Source organism: Sabethes cyaneus, chromosome 1 (assembly GCF_943734655.1).
Source record: "Sabethes cyaneus chromosome 1, idSabCyanKW18_F2, whole genome shotgun sequence".
Lineage (NCBI taxonomy): Eukaryota > Metazoa > Arthropoda > Insecta > Diptera > Culicidae > Sabethes > Sabethes cyaneus.
Window position 1 is genome coordinate 129,481,559 of NC_071353.1, and position 12,751 is coordinate 129,494,309.

General features: G+C 38.1%; 1 long non-coding RNA gene across 1 annotated transcript in view; it reads right to left on the bottom strand.

The window, feature by feature from the left end:
- Window positions 1-222: 222 nt before the first annotated feature.
- The window catches only part of LOC128745235 (uncharacterized), a 33,608-nt gene continuing 21,079 nt past the window's right edge, over window positions 223-12,751 (bottom strand). Inside the window, exons 2-3 of the long non-coding RNA XR_008412528.1 lie at window positions 786-895; window positions 223-707 (exon numbers count right to left, since the gene is read on the bottom strand). This is a non-coding gene — a long non-coding RNA (uncharacterized LOC128745235). The remainder of the gene's footprint in view (window positions 708-785; window positions 896-12,751) is intronic.

Sequence of the window (12,751 nt, forward strand, 5' to 3'; positions counted from 1 at the left end):
CAAAGTGTACCATACATTCGACTTTTCTCAATCTGCTGCTACTTTTAAAAAAAGACTGAAGAACTTAAATCTGTCCACTAGGTAGTATATATTTGTAATTAGTTGTAAGAGTTATTCATGTAGACAAAATAGTCAGATGGATTAATAAACAAATAATAATAAAATAATACGGATATGCCAATTTTGCGCATCAAATACGATTTATTAGCATGTATATCTGTACGTAATGCTGATTTTTACAATTTTATACATATGAAAATGCTAGCTGGGAAGGTTCTTGAATGAAGGCAGCTCCTTCTTGATCACCGCCGACGAACGCTTCAAGCTTCACCAGAAGCACAAACGTTTCCTTTCTTGGAATATTGCTTCATCAGCTAGTCGTCTAGTCCAGCTTCATTTTTTCTTGAGCAAGCTGTCTTTCTTTGAGCTCCCATGCATGAACAGATGGAACCACAGCCACTTCTCTGCTAGAATACCATCTAGTTTATGTTAACAGCAGGTTCAAAAATTGTCGTTGGATTAATCAATCGTATGAAGCGTGCTCAAACATTTCCGTGAACGGCACACTATCGATCGACAGGAACTTAGCAAGCGTCGTAAGGGAATCAAGGAACGAAACCTGCATCTGAAGGTGTTGAGAACATAAGAGCAAACCCAGGGCTGAAATTCAATGTCAATCAACGCACTGTTTGCGTCTGAGGATTTGTCTGCAAGAATTTTTGAGCCAGTAAGCAGAATCTAGTGGCCAAAAGACCTATCCGGAGAGTGTACAATGAGGTACTTACGGAGTATGGAAGATACATCCTCATGGAATTGAATCCATCCTTTACAGTCGTATTAAGCAACGTATTAGCAACTGACCGGCTGATTACACTTCAAACAACTTCCCGGCATCCTGCATTGAGAAGAAAACGTAAAAAATATTAGGAATTCCTAAAAAATTGGTTCCTGAATTAATGTCTGTTGTCTGTGGTATCAAACCACTATGACTCCGGAATGCCAAAACTTACATGTTCCCTGCCATAAGGGAATCTGCATACGTAAGTTTACAAGAGGGGAACGGTCCTTGACCGCTTGAAGAGGTCTGAATAAATAAAAAGGGGTTTGTTTCTCTTGCATTATGCGAATTTTTGTACCAACAACATATATACAGTTGGCTGCGGCACAAGATATGGTAGGGGCTGGCGGGAAGGATGACCATTGACAATGGGAAAGTCTAAAGGAAAAATAAGCTTTGTTTTTCTTTCATTATAGGGATTTTCGGGAAGAAAACAAATGCGCAAGAGGTTAAGAAACAAAAAGGGAGTACCCACGGGCACGTTCGGTCACTAAGCTAGTAAAGAAATAAATAAACAGATGAAAGAATCGGTTATAAACAACGGAACTAATGAATAATCAGTCCACCTGTTAGGTTATCTTATCAATCCTACACTCTGGTGCGCGGGTTGAATATTATGAAATCGACCCTCCCTTCCTTACCTGGACAATTACCGAGAGCCAACCAAACAAATAAACAAACAATCTTTGCAAAACAGTTTTCCAAAAACTTCCACTTCTGGTAGAAGGACATCAGTATTCATTGCAATCACTAGCTAAAAACCACCGCTCGCTGGATGAGGTAAAACCCGCGCATTGAACCGGAACAAGTCAAACTACCAAGCAAGCGAATGGGGTGGGGGTAAGCAGAACCAGCAGAAATGTGCAAAATTAGGTTCCTGAAACACAATCGAAAAGTAATTAAAAACTTACTCAACTTTCCCTCCCTCCCCCACCCCCTCCGCTTAACGGCCGACCAAGACTGAGTGAATGGTGATTCGACGATGGTGATGGCGATGATGGTGACCATGATAATGACGACACCGCGGCCGGCAGCCGGCACGGCGCGAGGGAAGAAAATTCGTGAAGCTTTCGCGGTATTTATCTTCTACTCGAGGGTTGTAATTGTATGAAGAGAAAATTTTCACTCCGACAACGTCGAGGAAAAACGATTGGCCTTCTCTTCCTGATGGTACACAGCGTCATTCCACAATGGTACAACGCTTTCCTGTTGTTGTGTGCATCCGGAAAATCGCTACAAACTGAACAAGGACAGAATGATCTTGACCTGAGACTTTTACGCTCTTCAGCACGGTTTTTCGTTTTATTTTTTTCGGTTCTTTACTATTTATTTATCTAGAATGGAAACCGTAGAGATCAGCAGAGGGGAAAAAAAGTTCCGCTTCGGTTCTCCGGAGGAGTTCGGCAAATTGAACTAATTGGACGAACAGACAACGCGAAGTCCCGGAGCAATCCGAAGCGCAGCAGCAACAGCAGCACCGTTCCGTGCCTGCTGTCATCGAGAAGAGCCTTGCAGCTTTCACAATTTTTGTTTACAATCTTAACTTTTGCACTAAACTTTCCCCGCGGCCTGGTTGGCATGCAGCTGACTGAGGTTTGAGAGGAAAGAAGTCTGGAAATGACCTACGGTCATTCGAAGACGCCACTGCTGTGCTGTGAAACGGCGAGAATGTTTTCTGCTGTGGATCTGGAAACTTTCAGTTCCGGTTCAAGTTGGTTCGTCATTGGCGTGACCTGGTAAAGAGTCTAAGCGGGTCCATTAAACGTACTTGCCATATTCGTACTTTCATATTCAGACCGAAAGCAGTTTTACCAGTTTTTCAAAATTTATATTAATTATATAAACAACTAAATAGTTTTATAATGAGGTTTGCCCCGCCTTCACTACGTCCACGTCGGCCAGTGGTCGAGCATAACAGTTTCCTATTTGTGAACACAATTGCAGGCCTATGTCGGAGCAAGGAATCCGTACAGCGGAGACACGGCAGGAAGGAAAAGTTTTTTAATGAAATTCAAATGTTCGGGTTTCGGGTGTTGAATCGCATAATCTGTCTGAGAGGATGGACGGTGTTTTGCATCTTGCAAAAGTTTCCCAACAACTACGAAGTCCGACTGTTGCAGTAATTGATAAAGTTCTTTGTTTCATATTTAATCGCTGCTTGTAGAAGGCTTGAATCCGGGCGTTTTATTTCTTTGCTTGCTTATAGGATTTATTCTGCCTCGTTGGATGCTCAGTGGGTATGAAACATTAAAGTGCATTAGGGGCATCGAGGTTTTATAGTTTTCTTAAATAATTTACAAATTCGAGAGTGCTCTCTAAATGATAACCGTCCATTCCTTTCCTTTTTCGGAATAAATGAAGGTGCTTTATTTATCCTAACTAGCCCTGGTCACTGGTCCTAGGCTGAGGCATACTGGGGCAAGCAACACACCTTTTGTTTATGCCCGCTGACTAGCTTTTTCTAAGGCCTATGTACTGGACACTAGTTTTCAAAATTAATAATACAATTAGGAGCGAAGGTTCTAAGAGTTTTATGAAGTTTTGCACATTTCCAAAATTTATATTTCTTGAACCAATCTTGTTAAACAAACATTTTTTATGAAAATGAAAAGAATATTTCTTAGCAATCAATAAAATATATTTAAAAAATTCAGGCAGTATTTCTTTAAAATACAGAAAATACAGAAAAAATTACGTAAATATTCATAAAGAGAAACGGTATTCATAAAGAGAAGATGGCAAAAACATTCACCAACACAACCTCTAAATGGATATTCCTTCCACCGAACGCTGCGCACATGGGAGGATCGTGGGAACGGATGGCTTGTTCCGTGCAGTCGGCGATGGAAGCAGCTAGTGTGCTTCGTCCCACAGGTTCACTCACTTTGGCTATAGAGGCAGAAGAAACTATCACCTGCAGGCCACTAAAGTAGTTTCCACTGGATTCCGACAAGTCGGAAGCGCGTACGCCTAACCACTTCCTCCTAGACGGTTTAAGCGGTGTACAACAACCGGCAGCAGAGCCTACTACGGAAGAAGCAATTTCACTACGTGAAACTATAATAACACTGACCCAAAAATACATACAAATAAAAAAAAATGATACGTAAATGACATACAAATGACGCAATAATGAAATTAAAAATGACATATATAAGATCCAAAAAACAGAGAATACATCAATGATAATGAAAAATAATTCAAAATCTACGCAAAAAGAAAAAGAACACAAAAATTACGCTTAAAAAATTAAAATGATAAAAATATTTTTAAAATGATACAAACGTAACAGAAAGATGTCCAAATATGACACTAAAATGGCAGAAAATATTACAAGAACTAATACAAAAATAAAGCAGTAATGAAACAGAAAAAAGAAATAAAAATAAACACAAAAATGAACAGAAAAGTAAAACAAAATTGACACATACAGGAAAAATGATTCAAAGATAATACAAAAATAACAGAAAAAAGATACAAAACTCGCAAAAGAAATACAAAGCGTAATATAAAAATCATGCAAAAGCAAAGCCTTGGATTCAAACATCTCTGAAGAGTTGAGTAGTTGATCTGTCTCTGCCAGGCGGCGGTTAGAGTACAGGACATTTACGGGGCTAGTGCAACGATCCTACTGACTTTATCTAGCAGCAGTGCGCCCAGTCAAGATTCGAATGTGTGGCGACTGGCATGCTGGTGACCAGTAGTGTCATACCGCGAGACTAACGGGGAGTGTACAGTTGTAATTTTCCAAATTTTCGATTCACAGTTTTGTATATTTTTTAGTTATTTTTTCGTCATCTCATTGTCTTTTCGGACGTATTTTCCTCGCGTTTTTCTCATCTCTCTAACGTATTTTTTGAGTCTTTTCATGATCGTTTTTGCCATCGGGTGGCTTTTTGTCATTTTAATCACATTCACTTTTTGCTGTTTTGGTGTCTTCTTGCTATCTTTTTGAAGTCTTTTGTCGTCGTTTCGCTATTTTGTTGTTGTTTTTTTTCGTCACTTTTTTGTTATTTTTAAGTCCCCTACAGATGCTGAAAATTGCGGCTTTTGTGCAATTTTTCTTTCGTCTTTCTGTCGCGTTTTCGTCATCTTTATACCGTTTTTTCTGTTATTCTTTTTTTGGCAACCTTCTTTCTATGTACCCTTCTGTTTTCCTCTATCATCTCTCGTTTCCCAGTTTCTCTTCTTTTTCTGTCCCAGTTTTCCATTCCACACCAATTTCCTATTTCCATTTCCCATCTATCTCCTTTCACAGGGCGATTAGCAGCCGACTTCACGGAACAAACCATCCGTTCCCACGATCCTCCCATATGCGGTCTTTTTAGACGTCTTTTTTGTCGCTTCATACCCAATAGCGTTGCCAGGCATGAATAAAAGGTGGGACAACCGATTTTTCAGAAGAATGTTTTGGCCTGAAAAGTCGGGTAATCGTATGATGGCGGATCACAAAAATATCGACCGATTAGGCTGAAAACTGCGAATTCTCGGGTGCAATTGAATTTAAAATTATAGATGAAATTTAAATAGAAATTTTACTTGAAACTGGACACGAAATTAGAGTTCAAATCGGATTTGAAATCGGACTTGACATAGGACATTAAATTAGACTTGAATTTGAACTGATTCGCGCTTGAACCTTTATATCAAATTAAACTTAAAATTTGACGTAATGTTAGATTTGAAATTAAACTAAATTTTGAAGTAATTTTACTTGGTATTAGACCGTATCCAATGCTTATGCTTATATCTATTTTGCTTGGTATTAGATATGAAATTTTTAAGTTGACAATTTGAAATTGAACTTGAATTTGGAATTAAATTAGACTTAAATTTGACTTGAAATTGGATTTGAAATCAAAGTTGAAACTGGACATGAAATTGGATTTGAAATTATACTCGAAATTGAACTTAAATTTGGAATTGAAATTGGACGTAAATTAGATTGGACTTCGAATTAAAATGGAAATTAGACTTGAAATTAGTATTCAAACTTTATTAGAAATCAGACTTGAAATCTGTCTAATTTGAACTTGACATTGGACATTAAATTAGATTTGAATTGGGACATGGGCACGAAATTAGAAACGAAGGTTTACTTAAAATTGGGTTTGACATATTCCTTCTTACCTTCTTACTTACTTACTCTTACATATTCTTTTCCAATTCTGTTTTTTCATTTTTTATTTCGTTTTTTTCTTTTTTTCTGTACCGTTTCGTTGGCTTTTACCGTGACTATCTTTTTTTTCCTTCCGTTGTTCCTCTTTTTCTCTTTTTCTCGTTCTTCTTTTTTCTTTTTTCCTTCCTAATCCAGTTTCATTTTTCCGTTTTATTTTTTACATTTTTTTTCTTTATTTTCAGTCCTAGATTTTGTCTCGTTTTTCCCTCATATTTTCGTAATTTCCTTTCGCGTTTTCCGTCTTTTTTATTCTTTATTACAAAAGCTTTTAGGGTGTGGCTTGTTCACCTCCTTTTGCGTCTTTTCTCTTATCTTTTTCCTTCTTTCGTTTCCCGTTTACGTCTTTTTCTAATTCACTCTCGTTGTTTGCCTTCGTCTGTTTCGTTTTTCCTCTTTTAGATGCCCCGTCTTTTCTTCTTCTTTGTCACGTTTATTCTGTTTTCGACACCCTTTTTCCCTTTACTCCTCGGATTTTCTTTATTATTTCCCGTTTTCGGCGTTTTTCTATTTTTTACCTTCTTATTTGGTCCGTATTTCATTTTTCCTGTCCCAGTTTCCCATCTCATTCCCATTTTCCGTCTTGCTGCGTTGATCCCATCAACCCATTCCGTTTTCCTCGTTACCTCTACCAGGTTTCTTTTTTCTTTCTCGCTAATCAATTTCTCTGTTTTGGTTTCTCTTGTTTTCTGTTTCATTTTCCCTATCTTGTTTCGTTTTCCCTTTTATCTTTCCCGTTTTTACTGCTTTTCAAAAATCATGTCTCGTAGTCCCTCCATTTATCTCGTTTTCCAGCCTTTTCTCTCGCGTTTTCCTTTTCATTCTCGTTTTTCCTTTCTTTTTCTTCTTTCTCTTCTTTTCCTATTTCGTTATTCGTTATTTTCGGTCCTGATTTTCTTCTTGTTATACTTTTTTTTTGTTACGTTCTTTCTCTCATTAGGCCCTCTTTTTCGTCTTTTACTATCATTGTTTTCTTCTCCGTTCCCTCTCATTTATGTCCTTTTTATTAGGCCATTGCGAATTATTTTTAAAGTTTTTGTTACTCCCCCCACCTCCCACCCTTCGAAATTGGCTTGAAAAATCGGGTGGCAAAAAAATAATTTGTGGGATTTAACTCTAATTTTTTTTTATAAAATCAATTGCCTGTGGGTTCCATAGCCCAAACAGCTCGAAAAATTAGTGTACGGAGTGGAGTGTTACCGCTTCTAACACAGAAACAGAAATGGATATTTAAAAAATAGAATTTCCAAAAATTGACACAAAATATTTTCTTTCGATTTTTTCTTTCTTTTTGCAGGTTTTTGCAAGGAAAGTAATAACGTATCTATGAAAAGCAAGAATTGCTTTGGTTTTCGTGTTTAAATTTTTAAAACACCAAAAATCAAAAACGAAAATTTTTTTTGCTCGATTAAAAAACTCTCCCCCCCCCCCCCCCTTCAGTTGACCTACACCGGAAGAACAAAAACTTAAAAAAATATTTGTAATGGCCTTATATTTTTTTCTCCTTACTGTCCAGTTTGTCCGTATTTTCCTCGTTTTATTTATCGCTTTTTATTTCTTTTCAGTCTAATTTTCCTTCATTTCTCTTCCATTTACCTTCGTGTACTGTTCAATCTCCTCTTTTTGCCCCGTTTTTTCTCTCTTTTTCTATTGCACTCCTTTTTTACGTCTCGTTTTCTATTATTTCTATTATATTTCTCATGCCTGCTTTTCTTTCTCATGTTTTTTTCTATTTTTCCTTCCCGTTTCTCCAGTTTTTCTCACGCCGTGTTTTTGCCGTTTTTCTGTTTTTTATGCAGATGCAGCATGAGACGAACCATTTACAGATCCATCTGTGAATATGCTAAGAAAATTTTCTCGCATTTTCATAAGAAACTGTGAAACTTTTTCTGTCCCATTTTCCCATCCAATTCCCATTTCCATTTTTATTTCCCGTCCTTCATTTTCCCGTGTTCCTCTTTTCCTCAATTAGGCTTCTTTTTTCTCTCTAGCTTCTTATTTTCCTTTCTGCTTTCACTTGTTTTCTGTTCCGTCTTTCCTCTATTTCTATTTTGTTTTCCTCACTTTTCTCTCTCGCTTTCCCTTTCTTTTCACTTTTTCTTCTTTCTTTCTTTTTCCCCGTTATCAGACTTACCTCTGGTTTTATTTTCTGTTCCAATTGCGTCTGTTTTGTTCCATTTTCAGACCCTTTTCCATTTTTCTTTTTTTTTCCTTTTTCCTTTTTCATTTTTCCTCTTTTCCAGTCTCTTTTCGTCTTCCATCCCGTTAACACTTTTTCTATATTTTTGTTTTCGTTTGTTCCGATCTTCCTCTAAATACGTCCTGCTTTCCGTCCTTTACTATCAGGTTCTGCCGTTTTCATTTTCTTATCTCTTCGCATCTTCCTTTTCTATGCCGTTTTCCTTTTTTTTGTTCGATTTTTGCTTCTTTTCTATTCAAATTGTGCACATTTTTGTTCAGGTTTTCCTCGTTTTCTTTATCGTTTTTCCTTCTTTTTTTCTTTTTCTACTTTTTTCTTCCCTTTTCGCCTTTTTTTGGATCGCCTCCTTTTTTCCGCGTTCTTCTTTTGCACATTTCATGTTTTACTTTTTCATTTTTGTGTCACGATTTCTCCTCTTTCAGTTTCCCCGTTTTCTTCTTTTCTGTTATTCGTTTTTTGGCACCTTTTTCTCCATTTGCGCTTTGGTTTTCCTTTATTAGCTCCCCTTTACGTCTTTTTCTATCCCGTTTGTCCAGTTTTACCTTTGTTTCACTCGTTTTGCCCTTCTTTTCTCTCTCGTTTTCCCTTTCTTGCCACTGTTTCTTCTTTCTCTTCTATTAAAAAAACTATAGTTTTTTAATTTCTGTTTCGTTTTCGCATTTTTTCTTTTCTTTTTCAGGCCCTTTTACATTTTGTCTCTCTGCCCATCTCTTTTGCATCCACCTCCTTTTATATTTTTTATTTTTGTCTGTACCGTTGTTCCTCTTACAATGTCTTGCTTTTCGTCCTTTACCAGCAGGTTCTTTTATTTTATTTTTTTCCTTTTCTTTTCTCCGATTTCTATTCCGTTTTTTTCTCTTTTATTCCATTTTTTCTCCTTTTCTGTCCAATTTGTCCTCACATTACTTCTTTTCTCCCATTTTTCTTCTTTTCTCTATCAGTTTCCTCTCGTTTGCTATTCACTCTCCTCTTTTTACCTCGTTTTTTATTTTTTGATTCCCATGTTCTTCCTTTGTATTTTCTTACGGCCCGTTTCCATTCCCATTGTGTTACGATTTTTTTTTTGTTTTTCTTTTCCGTATGCTAGTTTTTCTTCTTTTTCTTTCTCGCATTTTTCTTCTTTTTCCATCTCATTTAGTCAGTTTCTCTCAAGTTGTTCCTCACACATGTTTTTTCTCCAGGAATAGCAAAAGATGGACTACTAGATCTGTGAATAAGCTGAGAAAATTATACGAAACTGGTTCCAAATAGTACATTAAACAAAAAATATACAAGAAACAAAACCACAAAAACGAACAAAAAATATGTGCTGTATCAGTGGCACAATAAATACAACAAGAATGTAATGAAAATTACACTAAAAGAACCCCGAAAGGCACAGAAAAACTCAAAAATATTCTCAATTGACAAAAAATACGCAGATATGACACAATTATAGGGCAAAGACACAAAAAATTGAGATAAACTCTGACTATGAAAATTTATACTAAATTAAGATAAACTTTAAAATTTAACTCAGTAAAAGCAACTCACACAAAATCAAAATAACAAAATTAAGATAAATGGTAAAATGGAAAAAAAACAGATGCCATGCCGGTTTAGAAAACAAAATCAAAACAACACTTGGGAATATGTTTGGGTACAATAAAATTAAATCCAAATTAAAGGTATATTGTATAATTAATACAATTATCAAAACGTGTCTACTGTGCTGCGTATTGCAAAAGGTTTTCTTTTTGGAATCAAAAGATGACTTCTCTACAGTACTTAATTCGAATAAATTCCAAGAAAAACATAACGATTCATCTCTATAAATTTGTTCAGGTTAAGAGTGGCTTCGGGGTGCAACTTTCAATATACATAGTTCACATTTTAATTCAATGAAATCAGGAGCTTTGCTCCAAAATAGCTCGATTCTACGAACGAAACGTTGCGTTGGTAGAAAAAACAATGCGGCAACCAAAGTCTTTACCGACGTCATCGGCACTCACAACCAAGCTATGTGGTGGACCGGTGCGGTAGTGGTGGCGGTGGATTTGCAGCGGTTTCGAAGTTTGGAGTGTTTGCAGCTCTGTCGGAATAGTTTGGCACAGTGGGGCTGCTGAGTGCACTGCAAACTTAATCGGAAGAAGTCTAATCCTATACCTAACTAAATATATTGCCAGTGCACCAGTTGCATTGAGTATGTCTAACGTATGTGGTTTATCCGTGCAAAGCGGTACGAGTGCCGGTCGGCTGCATCCTCAGTGCAGTCTCGTAAAAACTACACACATATGTATTCGGCAGTAGGGACATGCTAAGTGAAGTGTTTATTTTGTTTTAACGATTTGAAAACTACTAATTAATTCAATTTCTTAGCAAATAGCATCGAAGCATTATTGATATTTTCCCAATTATATCACAGCTAGGTGAAAATGTTCATTTAAAAAAACAACTCAATTTTGCAGCTTTATCAACGAAAGAATTGACGCCGCAGGCGTCAAAACGACGGAGACAATTTCAAGCGAGGATAACTTCCAGCCACAAACCAAACCCGAACCGACTAACAGTGTTAACAATTTCCATCGATTCCGTACAAAATCTCCGCTTACAAAAGGTATGTAGATTTGCCATGGAACACTCGCTCCATTCCACTCTGTCACACCGGTGTGCCACCGTGCCGGGGCGGTGCGCGGTGGTGTGGCGGCTGAAGCCAAGAATGACGCTGTCATCCCCAAATTGCCTGTCTACTCAGCCAGCTATCCTGTATGGATAGACAATAGATATAAGACTTACGAACCATTCAAACTACGTACCGCCCCGCCGCCACCACCGGAAGAAGTAGGATGTTGTGAAGATTGATTAAAATATTCCTTCACTCTACACACTCGTGATGTCATCGCAGTCCCGGTCGGTCGGTCGTGATAGAAGTCCTACGTTCGAAGGTGTTTGTATGTGCGTCTGGGCTGCCACATCCAGAAAGATTCCTTCGCTTACTTGCTCTTGTTCGTGTGGTTTCTCCTGGCTCAACAACCGGGCGGGAATGGAAGCGTCTTAAGTGCTTCTATTGCCATCCGGCCAGGACAACAAGCAGCGTTCCCTCGTATCCGGCCGTTTCCGTTTTGCCGGATGCCGCAGTGAAAGGAATTTTGTATTTTGCAGACACCGAGTGTGTGCGTGGCTGCTGCTCAAGGTGGTACCCCAGAGCAGCGCACTAAGCTGATTGCCGGGCTGGATGGATGCGGGAATTCACGACGAGGAAGCCCGGATTATGCGTGAAGCAACCAGCTTCGGCTGTCTTCTTGGCTCGACAGCAGCCAGCAGCAAACTGAAAATCGTGGCGGCAGCAGCAGCGGCGGCTACATGAAGCATCAGCAGAAACCGACAAATAGCTTTATGGAAATAGGAAACTTTTTTGGAATTTCAATATTGGAATTCCATATTATTGAATGTTGTAGCTATGCTAGTTCCAAGGTATGGTTTTGTACTGCTGTCCTCGGGCGCCGGCCGTGTTATCAGGGCTGGACCGAGGGGCCAGACAGCAAATGGGTTTCGATCTTATCAAAAAGAAGTCAGATAGAGTTTAAATTATTTCAAATGTTTTCGACCCACCGGTGTATACAGCAAATGGTCAGGGTTAATCCAGCGTATATTACTTAGGGTCAGGCTTGACTTGCTCTTTTGACTACAGCGTCCCAATCAAACAAAATTCGAAACAGTGATGTATAGACCAATTGTAAAGTTGATTATTATCTACAATATTGTTATTTATGGCGCTATGGGGCCAATACCCCGCTGGTAGCCAAAAGAGCGCTCTTTTTGCTACCATTGGCATTGCAGCTCTGTAACGCTATAAATACAAAAGATTAAACTAAACTTTCTTTAATAATATTGTAGATAATAAGTAACTCTACACTTGTCCTATAAATCCCTTTTTCGAATTCTGTTTGGCTGAGGCGCTGTAGTCAAAAGAACAAAAACGAAGTAAAAAGAGAAAATCAGCCCTGCTTAGGGCGTATCATAGAAACTTCTACTGAATATTTTCGATGTGTTGGATTCAATTCATGTGATATGGGGACCAAATTACAGCGGAAAATTCGATGGGACCTAACTAACGCGTAGTACAGCTACCAGAAGCAGAGGGGGTCCTCGAACTGCTTAGCTCTCTACGCTAAGGGTCATCCAGTTGACTTCACACCATTCAGTACTACGTTGCACAATGGATTGGAGAACGTTTTAGAAGATTTTCAATGGTTTTGTAAATTTTAAAATCGGCGTAAACTAGTTTATATTTACCGTTGTATAAATTTGCTGTATCGTTGAGGAACAAGGAAAACAACATAGGTCCAAGGTTGCTGCCCTGTGACTTTTCGAAACAGCTAGAACTTTGACTTGTAGGGTTCTATTTTTAAGATAATATTCCAACCAGGCGCATAGCTGCCAGCAGAAATATTTTAAATTTGGCGAACCTTTCCAATACACTGCCTAAACTACCTCGCTACACCTGTCGGAGGGCTTGGCGTCTCTTCCACCATGCTATTTGCCGTGCGTTCCATTG